Here is a 12,563-nt window from a genome sequence, read left to right as displayed (position 1 = left end):
TGTACAAGAATTGCTTGTTACTCATTTTATGTCCCCAACAAATTTCTCTTACCCCAAAGCTGAAATGGAAATTACCCAGCTTTGCTTGATTTAGCAGTGGAATTTATATATGTGTATATATATATATATATATATATATATATATATATATATATATATATATATATATATATAATATATATATATATATATATATATATATATATATATATATATATATATATATATATATATATATATATATATATATATATATATATATTCCTATGAGTCCACGGGGAAAATTGTGATCCTTTCCAATATATATATATATATATATATATATATATATATATATATATATATATATATATATATATATATTTTTTTTTTTTTTTTATACTTTGTCGCTGTCTCCCGCGTTTGCGAGGTAGCGCATATATATATATATATATATATATATATATATATATATATATATATATATATATATATATACCTCGCAAACGCGGGAGACAGCGACAAAGCAAATATATATATATATATATATATATATATATATATATATAGAGAGAGAGAGAGAGAGAGAGAGAGAGAGAGAGAGAGAGAGAGAGAGAGAGAGAGAGAGTAAATTGGCAATGGCTCGGCAGACTTGTTCAAGTGTCCTTGGGGACAATAATAATGTGGTGTGCTCACTGTCTGCTGATAGAGCCTCAAGATCCCCAGCAAGGTCAAACTGGATGCTCAAGCAACTCCAGCGAATGACCATGTAACATCCACATCCTTCTCGGCTGAGTGTCACATTAATAATCAACCAAATGATCTTTTTATGTACATATTTTTTCGAACTTGATCGTGCCTGAGTTGTGTGTATCTGTGTGGCTCCTGTCATGCACTGGTTGGAGAGACTTGTCCAAAGATCCCATCCACTGGACACCTTTGACATTTAAGAGCCAGGTTGAGGGGAGGAAAGTTGCTCGTACATTGGAGAGGTCGCCTCTCCTTGCTTTCACTTGAGCTCCATGATTGTGACGATGCTGCAGACTCCCTGCTGCAGGTGACCACACACACACACACACACACACACACAATGCACTGAATTAAGGAGACTTGTTTTAAGAGCATAAGACAACCTTTAAGATGTGGATGGATAACTGCCCTTGGCATTTTTGTATCCTTGGATTCTGCACGTAGTCCTGTTTTGCTATGAGCTTTACGATATGCTGACAGGGTTCCACTGACTGCAGTACTTAGATTTATCTATCACACTTACAGTATATTTAGATTTATCTATCACACATACAGTATATTTAGATTTATCTATTACACATACAGTATATTTAGATTTATCTATCACACATACAGTATATTTAGATTTATCTATCACACATACAGTATATTTAGATTTATCTATCACACATACAGTATATTTAGATTTATCTATCACACATACAGTATATTTAGATTTATCTATCACACATACAGTATATTTAGATTTATCTATCACACATACAGTATATTTAGATTTATCTATCACACATACAGTATATTTAGATTTATCTATCACACATACAGTATATTTAGATTTATCTATCACACATACAGTATATTTAGATTTATCTATCACACATACAGTATATTTAGATTTATCTATTACACATACAGTATATTTAGATTTATCTATCACACATACAGTATATTTAGATTTATCTATCACACATACAGTAGAATATTCTTGAATCCACTGATAGCAGTCTCACATGTCCCAGCTATTGTTTGTTTCACTGAGTGAAGAACTTTTTGATTCATTGTTAATTCATCTTGTTGGACTTGCTAGTGCCTAGCAGAATGGTGTGTTTTCCTAGATTAATTATTTGAACAACTTACATGATCTAATATACTTGGTAATGTGTGTTAGACTGCAGATGTTGAGCATTGTAAGTTGTACACCCCTCGTGTGTGTGTGGGATGGATGGGCTGTTACTGATTTAGTTAATAGATTAATTCATATCAGAAGCCTTCATTATAGATAGTCCCAGGAGAGGTGATAGTGTTGAGTAGTTCACCACTGCAGAGTAGCAGCAGCTGTGGTAGATGTTGTACCACACTAAACCTCCAGCTGTTGTGGTGGTTGATGTGCCACCTTAGATCTCCCTCGAGCCTCAGCAGCTGTGGTGGATAGTGTGCCACACTAGAGCAGCAGCAGCTGTGGTGGATAGTGTGCCACACTAGAGCAGCAGCAGCTGTGGTGGATAGTGTGCCACACTAGAGCAGCAGCAGCTGTGGTGGATAGTGTGCCACACTAGAGCAGCAGCATCTGTGGTGGATAGTGTGCCACACTAGAGCCTCAGCAGCTGTGGTGGATAGTGTGCCACACTAGAGCAGCAGCAGCTGTGGTGGATAGTGTGCCACACTAGAGCAGCAGCAGCTGTGGTGGATAGTGTGCCACACTAGAGCAGCAGCAGCTGTGGTGGATAGTGTGCCACACTAGAGCAGCAGCAGCTGTGGTGGATAGTGTGCCACACTAGAGCAGCAGCAGCTGTGGTGGATAGTGTGCCACACTAGAGCAGCAGCAGCTGTGGTGGATAGTGTGCCACACTAGAGCAGCAGCAGCTGTGGTGGATAGTGTGCCACACTAGAGCCTCAGCAGCTGTGGTGGATAGTGTGCCACACTAGAGCAGCAGCAGCTGTGGTGGATAGTGTGCCACACTAGAGCAGCAGCAGCTGTGGTGGATAGTGTGCCACACTAGAGCAGCAGCAGCTGTGGTTGACGGTAAGCCACGTTACAGCAGCTGTATTAAGTCCTACCCAGGAACTGCAGCGGTTGTGTGGTATGCCAACCAAGAGCCACAGTTGTGGTGGGTGGTGTGCCGCCCTACCGCTGTGGTGGGTGGTGGGTGGTGTGCCGCCCTACAGCTGTGGTGGGTGGTGGGTGGTGTGCCGCCCCACAGTTGTGGTGGGTGGTGGTTGGTGTGCCGCCCCACAGCTGTGGTGGGTGGTGGTTGGTGTGCCGCCCCACAGCTGTGGTGGGTGGTGGGTGGTGTGCCGCCCCACAGTTGTGGTGGGTGCTGGGTGGTGTGCCGCCTTACAGCTGTGGTGGGTGGTGGGTGGTGTGCCGCCCAGTATGGCAAACTTGTGTGGGCAATTATTCTTTCCGCCACCGTGCACAGTTGTCATGCGATGCATTGTTCATTGCTTTGTTTAACCAGCATTATTTTGTAAGATGGACGCCTGTGTCGGTGCGTGTTATTTACAACCTATTGAGAGTTTGTAAAAAAGATAATCACAGACATTTTTTTATATTAAGATGTAGGCTGTTGACGTATGTTTTGCATTGTTCTTGTTAAGAGTACTTTAATAAGATTGATATAGACTAAAAGATATCGGAAGATGATGCATTAGTTATTTGCCCTCAACGCTACATTTAGAAAATACCGTATTTACAGATATTGAATTTTCAACATCACAAATTTGATCTTCCGAAATTGAGGCAGTTTGATGAAAAAGTACGCTTTGCAAACAAATATTTTTCAAAGTTATGTGTGCATTCCTTATCAATAAAATTTGACGTTTATGTGAAAATGTCTGAGTAGACGACCTTTTTCTTGAGTGTGACTGAATATAGAGAAAAGTCAAGTTTTGTGACCGAAAGTCAATTTTCCCGCTTTCTCATACAAGAGTCTTCACTTTTTATGTCACCCTATCCTCCTGCACATGGTCAGTTTGCGCGCACACACACACACACACACACACACACACACACATATATATATATATATATATATATATATATATATATATATATATATATATATATATATATGTATGTATACACACACACACACACACACACACACACACACACAAAGTAAATCAGATGTAAAATGTCATGTAAATAGAGACACATGAGAAATTGTCGTCAGATTTCTTGGTTTAGACATTCTCTATCACAATTATTTTAAACCACTCACGAGCCATACACTCTAAAACAAGCCAGTGTATCAAGAAGTAAGGCCGACATTTTTAAAATTCTTGAAACGGTGAAAAAGATAATAGATAAGAGGACAAATATTACATCAGATTAATACTACCTGGCAATATTACCAATCACCATATGAGTAAACCGATGTTAATGAATTTGATCAACATAAATTGACCACTGTTTCAAGGTGGTTGTTAGAGTATGTAAGGAGATTTATACTGTATGAATAAAAGGAAAGGAAAATGGTCATAGGTCATGGTTCTCCATTGTCTATTGCGCAAGATCCGTAAAAAAGAAAAAAGATAGATTTAACAGTGGAAAGATTCGCCAGGTTATGCCAGTGACAGCCAATATAATGGTAAGTCATTACTGGAGCAGGTCACCGAGTCTATAGAAGTATCTAACCTGATATGTGTATTATTATCTATAGTGTATGTTCACTAATAGCTTCACACATGAGCTGTTGTATTGTTACACCCATGGTCGGACCTAGCCTCTGAGAGTCCGAGGCTGACACTTGTTTTGGGAGGTGCCTCCACCTTCAAATCACGAATTCTTTGGAGGAGAGAGGGCTTTTGGGTATGCCCCCTTAAAGAATTGAAAATTGATGGTGTCTGCGTCAGCACTTCCTGGTTGCTGAAGGTTGCCATATACTAGTGTGGACTAGGGGCTAACCCACTTGAGCGGAAAGGGCTTACGTTATGAGCATATAGAGTATAGTTGAAGGGCCAGCCCTGGTTTGCTACTCAGGTGTTATCAAGGTGCTGTAGTTGCCGCAGAGACTTGCTTAATACAACCAGAGATAAGAATACATAGAGCAATATATGACGTAATAGTGGAACCAATACACAAGGTCTACCAGATTTTCAAATCATAGCCACAGCACCCATATATATATATATATATATATATATATATATATATATATATATATATATACATATATATATATATATATTTATATTTATTTATTTTGCTTTGTCGCTGTCTCCCGCGTTTATATATATATATATATATATATATATATATATATATATATATATATATATATATATATATATATATATATATATAAGATATTCAAATAATTACGACATTTGAAAGCACTAGTGTATTTTATTGCCTCTAAATAAATAAACGGGGGAAACTGTTCGCTACAGAGTTTTGTTAATGTCAGACCCTAAAACACCCTTAAGATAGACCAAGGACTCTGTACCTAGGGAATCAAGGAGATGCTACTTTCAGCCTTCCATGAATATTATCAGGTATGAGATAGCCACCAGCACCAGCGGCCTTATATACCACCTTATCATGAGACGCGATTTGACAATTTCAAACCAGATTAATCTTAAGCAAACAGAAAACCACTTAAAGTGATTTAACCAACTCAAACCAGATTGAATCTAAACACTAAATGGCGTGACACGATTTGACCAGCTCATACCAGATTAATTTCAATCAAGTAGTAAAACGTGGTGGTAATAACGGTGCGCGTGTTTGTGTTTATTTATATAATGAATAAAGAACGGTTTATTGAATTATGACCGCCATTCGGTTGCAAATATATTGGTAAGTTATTACAGAACAACGCCATGTTGACAAGCAGTTCACTAATCTTATATGAACTTAAGATCAAGGTAGGGCAAGACAGTTCCATGCTTTGGACAAGCACGAGTGAGGGACAGCCACAAACGGAGACTGTGGCAGCTTCTAAAAAGTGGGAGCTCACTGCAGCAAAAGCTTTCACAACGATGTAGCAGCAGACTGCAGTTCTGTACGAGTCCTAATAAAATGGGGGTTCAAACCCCACCCCCCCTTGCTTTTCAGAGTGAGAGCTTTCTCCCCCCAACCCCCTCACCCTGTGCCGCCGGCACTCCCTTTCCCCTGTGCCGCCGCCACTCTCCTCCCCCTGTGCCGCCGCCACTCTCCTCCCCCTGTGCCGCCGCCACTCTCCTCCCCCTGTGCCGCCGCCACTCTCCTCCCCCTGTGCCGCCGCCACTATCACAAGTCAACGTGACAGATATCCGTGACGTTGCACAGAATGATTACTATAGTTTATTATTATGAAAATTCCTTGGACATTACGCAGTTGCTAATCGGTTCTCTTCGTTCAGTACAAGTGTTTCCAAGTGAAATACTCACTTATATAAATATATATGTATAAGGTCACTAGTTTTGTAACTCTCAGTGAATGATACAAACGAGAGGCAACAACGATTCTATATTCCCAGAAAACGCGGATCCTTATCATAGAATATGTAAAAATGTCTTTCAGCTGCATACAATGATTTTGCTTGTACATTAACAGCAATTGGCATCATATGGTTTAGCGTCTTTCCCACAAACTCCTCGTAAAATACTGGGTCGATTTACCTCAAACGTGGCAGCGATGTCATTGTACAAAAAGCAACACTACAAACATCAAAAGACATTGACGAGAAGCCATTGATGAGTTACCCCTACATATACCATTTTCTCTTACGGAAAACGTGTGAAATCGGGTGGTGGGTGTGTACGTCAACAAATATGCAATATTGTCAAGGGTTTAAATATGGCGGGTGAGGAAGCTTCTGACGCTTTTAGCGCCAGTGTTAAGCCACACACACAAGATAACTGTTGGAGGAGAATGTTCATTTTAACGATGATGTGAAAGGTCCTCATCCAGCAAGGAGGCCAAGCGAGTCTGGGGACTGTAACCTCCCTCATCTTGGTGGGGTCTACTTGTGATAGATGGTCATCAAGTTTACCAGTTGAACTACGCCTCTGAGGTAATATATAGAGGTGTTGAAGTTTGATTTATAAGTTGAGTTATGCGTCTGAAGGTAAGATGTAAGAGATGGTGAAGTTTGAAGTTGGATTTAGTAGTTGAGGTACGCGTCTGAGGTAATATATGGCGGTGATAAAGTTTGAAGTGTGATTTACTAGTTGAGTTATGCGTCTGAGGTAAGATATAAGAGATGGTGAAGTTTGAAGTTGGATTTATCAGTAGAGTTATGCGTCTGAGGTAAGATATAAGAGGTGGTGAAGTTTGAAGTTGGATTTACCAGTTGAACTACGCCTTTGAGGTAATATATGAAGGTGATAAAGTTTGAAGTTGGATTTATCAGTTGAGTTATGCGTCTGAGGTAAGATATAAGAGGTGGTGAAGTTTGAAGTTTGATTTACTAGTTGAGCTACGCGTCTGAGGTAAGATATAGAGGTGGTGAAGTTTTGAAGTTGGATTTACTAGTTGAGCTATGCGTCTAAGGTCATATATGGAGAGTAAGTTTTAGGTTTTAGTTTTAGATAGTTAATAACTTTATTCTACAATGCTAGTGTAGTATTCTGATGTACAGTAACACCTGTGGGGGCGGCACCTTAAAACAACATATCACACCGAAAACACGAAAAGAAAATAGAAGCAGTTTGGAAAGTAATGAAGTCATATGAAAGAAATGAGACATGTGTGGCAGGTGGTGAGGTTTTTTTTTGCTGATATAAAAAAAAAAATTTCAAGTTACATCATTCCCAGACAGTGAAGGTCTAACTGTACTACATTGTACCTCTTCCTCCATGGGTAAGTTGAAGCTTGTATCGCTTATTTCTTGGTTATTTTTGTTTTTCTTATGTGATATGTGGCATTTTATGAGATGAATCGAGTAAAACTGAAAACTTGATGAAAAGTTTCATTTGTGGACTTGAGTCTTCTTCATTAGTACTAGTTTATTTAGCCAACTCTTGAATTTCATTGGATTTCAAAGTTCTGCTTCCCCATAGTTGTGGAGCATTATATTTTACTGTGATATTGAGCAAGAGTATAAAAGTATATCAAGGAAAATGTTGAGTTAAGGAAGGTAATACAACAGTAAAAAATTCAACAGAACCTGTGAAAACTTTACTTAACCTCCTTAGCTTTTAAAATGTAGCCATCTTAATGTTTTCTGTTCCCTGTATACCAGTCACACCAGTAATTGAGCACTGAGAAATTGCTGCCAGATGTCAATAAACCAACGACAAAGCAAGTGGCCACATAATCCAGAGCAGCAGATAGATATAATGTTGACACATTTTTGATATCTTTTCCTGTTTGGTAAGTTTTTATTTGTTCTGTTGATATTTAACAAGTGTATAAGCTATCTGCTATGGCTTTGATTAACCCCTCATTTTTCCTGATATACTTAGCAGTTACTACTGTTGCCAGATTTAACCTAACTCCAGGTAATTCATCCATTTTTTTATGATGCTCATGTTATAGCTTTGGAATTCTCCTTCTGTTCTCATGGATTTGCTATTTGTTATAAAGTAGGTGGTTTTTCATTAGCATTATTATGATTCATTATTCGACAATAAATAACATAATAGTAAGGAGGATTATGAGAGGTAAAATGTGGTGTTAATGATAATGTCAAGTATAATATTAATGATTAAATTATGATGAAAGGTAATTGTCTGTTATATCTCTGCACTGCTGTTGGCTGTGGGAAATGGCTACATATGTTTTAGGTGCATTATTTAATTCATTGTCTTCACAGAAATTCTATTAGAGGATAAATTTTTTTCATCTTTTTGCAGTGAATGGTGCAGAGTAAGGTAATACTCCACTAATATATCAGGGAAACTGTGGGTTTGACGAATGTAAAAGTAGGTAATACACTTGCGAAGAATCATTGTGCTTATGAACACCTTGTTTAGCTTCCCTAGCAGGTGTGATTTATCGTTATATTGTCATGTTCAATATTCTAGTTGAAATATACCAGGCGTACTCATGAAGATGCACTACCAACATGGCATCAGATGTAAACAATTTGATGACAGTGCGATCATCAGTATGAGACAAATGTTTATTATATATTTATGATCGCTGTCTCCCACATCAGTGAGGTAGTGCCAAGAATCAGATGAAGAGTGGCCCATCCTCTCACATACACATACATATGCATACATATACATTATTATTATTGTTATTATTATTATTATTTTTTTTTTTTTTTTTTTTTTATACTTTGTCGCTGTCTCCCGCGTTTGCGAGGTAGCGCAAGGAAACAGACGAAAGAAATGGCCCAACCCCCCCCCCCCCATACACATGTACATACACACGTCCACACACGCAAATATACATACCTACACAGCTTTCCATGGTTTACCCCAGACGCTTCACATGCCTTGCTTCAATCCACTGACAGCACGTCAACCCCTGTATACCACATGACTCCAATTCACTCTATTTCTTGCCCTCCTTTCACCCTCCTGCATGTTCAGGCCCCGATCACACAAAATCTTTTTCACTCCATCTTTCCACCTCCAATTTGGTCTCCCTCTTCTCCTCGTTCCCTCCACCTCCGACACATATATCCTCTTGGTCAATCTCTCCTCACTCATTCTCTCCATGTGCCCAAACCATTTCAAAACACCCTCTTCTGCTCTCTCAACCACGCTCATTTTATTTCCACACATCTCTCTTACCCTTACGTTACTTACTCGATCAAACCACCTCACACCACACATTGTCCTCAAACATCTCATTTCCAGCACATCCATCCTCCTGCGCACATCTCTATCCATAGCCCACGCCTCGCAACCATACAACATTGTTGGAACCACTATTCCCTCAAACATACCCATTTTTGCTTTCCGAGATAATGTTCTCGACTTCCACACATTTTTCAAGGCTCCCAAAATTTTCGCCCCCTCCCCCACCCTATGATCCACTTCCGCTTCCATGGTTCCATCCGCTGACAGATCCACTCCCAGATATCTAAAACACTTCACTTCCTCCAGTTTTTCTCCATTCAAACTCACCTCCCAATTGACTTGACCCTCACCCCTACTGTACCTAATAACCTTGCTCTTATTCACATTTGCTTTGTCGCTGTCTCCCGCATTAGCGAGGTAGCGCAAGGAAACAGACGAAAGAATGGCCCAACCCACCCACATACACGTCCACACATAGCACATATACATACCTATACATCTCAATGTTTACATATATATATACACACACAGACATATACATATATACCCATGTACATAATTCATGAATGTTGGGGTGAAGAGGGTGGTGAGAGTAAGTGAGCTTGAGAAGGAGACCTGTGTGAGGAAGTACCAGGAGAGACTGAGTACAGAATGGAAAAAGGTGAGAACAATGGAAGCAAGGGGAGTGGGGGAGGAATGGGATGTATTTAGGGAATCAGTGATGGATTGCGCAAAAGATGCTTGTGGCATGAGAAGAGTGGGAGGTGGGTTGATTAGAAAGGGTAGTGAGTGGTGGGATGAAGAAGTAAGAGTATTAGTGAAAGAGAAGAGAGAGGCATTTGGACGATTTTTGCAGGGAAAAAATGCAATTGAGTGGGAGATGTATAAAAGAAAGAGACAGGAGGTCAAGAGAAAGGTGCAAGAGGTGAAAAAAAGGGCAAATGAGAGTTGGGGTGAGAGAGTATCATTGAATTTTAGGGAGAATAAAAAGATGTTCTGGAAGGAGGTAAATAAAGTGCGTAAGACAAGGGAGCAAATGGGAACTTCAGTGAAGGGCACAAATGGGGAGGTTATAACAAGTAGTGGTGATGTGAGAAGGAGATGGAGTGAGTATTTTGAAGGTTTGTTGAATGTGTTTGATGATAGAGTGGCAGATATAGGGTGTTTTGGTCGAGGTGGTGTGCAAAGTGAGAGGGTTAGGGAAAATGATTTGGTAAACAGAGAAGAGGTAGTGAAAGCTTTGCGGAAGATGAAAGCCGGCAAGGCAGCAGGTTTGGATGGTATTGCAGTGGAATTTATTAAAAAAGGGGGTGACTGTATTGTTGACTGGTTGGTAAGGTTATTTAATGTATGTATGACTCATGGTGAGGTGCCTGAGGATTGGCGGAATGCGTGCATAGTGCCATTGTACAAAGGCAAAGGGGATAAGAGTGAATGCTCAAATTACAGAGGTATAAGTTTGTTGAGTATTCCTGGTAAATTATATGGGAGGGTATTGATTGAGAGGGTGAAGGCATGTACAGAGCATCAGATTGGGGAAGAGCAGTGTGGTTTCAGAAGTGGTAGAGGATGTGTGGATCAGGTGTTTGCTTTGAAGAATGTATGTGAGAAATACTTAGAAAAGCAAATGGATTTGTATGTAGCATTTATGGATCTGGAGAAGGCATATGATAGAGTTGATAGAGATGCTCTGTGGAAGGTATTAAGAATATATGGTGTGGGAGGAAAGTTGTTAGAAGCAATGAAAAGTTTTTATCGAGGATGTAAGGCATGTGTACGTGTAGGAAGAGAGGAAAGTGATTGGTTCTCAGTGAATGTAGGTTTGCGGCAGGGGTGTGTGATGTCTCCATGGTTGTTTAATTTGTTTATGGATGGGGTTGTTAGGGAGGTAAATGCAAGAGTTTTGGAAAGAGGGGCAAGTATGAAGTCTGTTGGGGATGAGAGAGCTTGGGAAGCGAGTCAGTTGTTGTTCGCTGATGATACAGCGCTGGTGGCTGATTCATGTGAGAAACTGCAGAAGCTGGTGACTGAGTTTGGTAAAGTGTGTGGAAGAAGAAAGTTAAGAGTAAATGTGAATAAGAGCAAGGTTATTAGGTACAGTAGGGTTGAGGGTCAAGTCAATTGGGAGGTGAGTTTGAATGGAGAAAAACTGGAGGAAGTGAAGTGTTTTAGATATCTGGGAGTGGATCTGGCAGCGGATGGAACCATGGAAGCGGAAGTGGATCATAGGGTGGGGGAGGGGGCGAAAATTCTGGGAGCCCTGAAGAATGTGTGGAAGTCGAGAACATTATCTCGGGAAGCAAAAATGGGTATGTTTGAAGGAATAGTGGTTCCAACAATGTTGTATGGTTGCGAGGCGTGGGCTATGGATAGAGTTGTGCGCAGGAGGATGGATGTGCTGGAAATGAGATGTTTGAGGACAATGTGTGGTGTGAGGTGGTTTGATCGAGTGAGTAACGTAAGGGTAAGAGAGATGTGTGGAAATAAAAAGGGCGTGGTTGAGAGAGCAGAAGAGGGTGTTTTGAAATGGTTTGGGCACATGGAGAGAATGAGTGAGGAAAGATTGACCAAGAGGATATATGTGTCGGAGGTGGAGGGAACGAGGAGAAGAGGGAGACCAAATTGGAGGTGGAAAGATGGAGTGAAAAAGATTTTGTGTGATCGGGGCCTGAACATGCAGGAGGGTGAAAGGAGGGCAAGGAATAGAGTGAATTGGAGCGATGTGGTATACCGGGGTTGACGTGCTGTCAGTGGATTGAATCAAGGCATGTGAAGCGTCTGGGGTAAACCATGGAAAGCTGTGTAGGTATGTATATTTGCGTGTGTGGACGTATGTATATACATGTGTATGGGGGGGGTTGGGCCATTTCTTTCGTCTGTTTCCTTGCGCTACCTCGCAAACGCGGGAGACAGCGACAAAGTATAAAAAAAAAAAACATAATTCATACTGTCGGCCTTTATTCATTCCCATCGCCACCCCGCCACACATGGAATAACAACACCCTCCCCCCTCATGTGTGCGAGGTAGCGCTAGGAAAAGACAACAAAGGCCCCATTCGTTCACATTCAGTCTCTAGCTGTCATGTAATAATGCACCGAAACCACAGCTCCCTTTCCACATCCAGGCCCCACAGAACTTTTCATGGTTTAC

At 40.3% G+C, this 12,563-nt stretch overlaps 1 protein-coding gene across 8 annotated transcripts in view; it reads left to right on the top strand.

Moving 5' to 3' along the window:
• schlank (ceramide synthase schlank) overlaps positions 1 to 12,563 on the top strand; it is a 211,608-nt gene that overhangs the window by 162,558 nt on the left and 36,487 nt on the right. For 2 of the 8 annotated variants that reach the window (XM_071661797.1, XM_071661794.1), the window contains exons 1-2: positions 5,939 to 6,729; positions 7,900 to 8,030. The exons of 2 other annotated variants lie outside the window; for them this stretch is intronic. The gene's annotated coding sequence lies outside the window, so the exon portion shown is untranslated. Of the gene's footprint in view, positions 1 to 2,602; positions 2,753 to 5,938; positions 6,730 to 7,899; positions 8,031 to 12,563 lie in introns of those variants that run through there. 4 more of the 8 variants (XM_071661798.1, XM_071661796.1, XM_071661795.1 and 1 more) reach the window with 3 other exon arrangements.

The sequence above is a fragment of the Panulirus ornatus genome, chromosome 5, assembly GCF_036320965.1.
Source record: "Panulirus ornatus isolate Po-2019 chromosome 5, ASM3632096v1, whole genome shotgun sequence".
NCBI classification, from domain to species: domain Eukaryota; kingdom Metazoa; phylum Arthropoda; class Malacostraca; order Decapoda; family Palinuridae; genus Panulirus; species Panulirus ornatus.
This window is presented reverse-complemented; position numbering and strand designations above follow the sequence as displayed.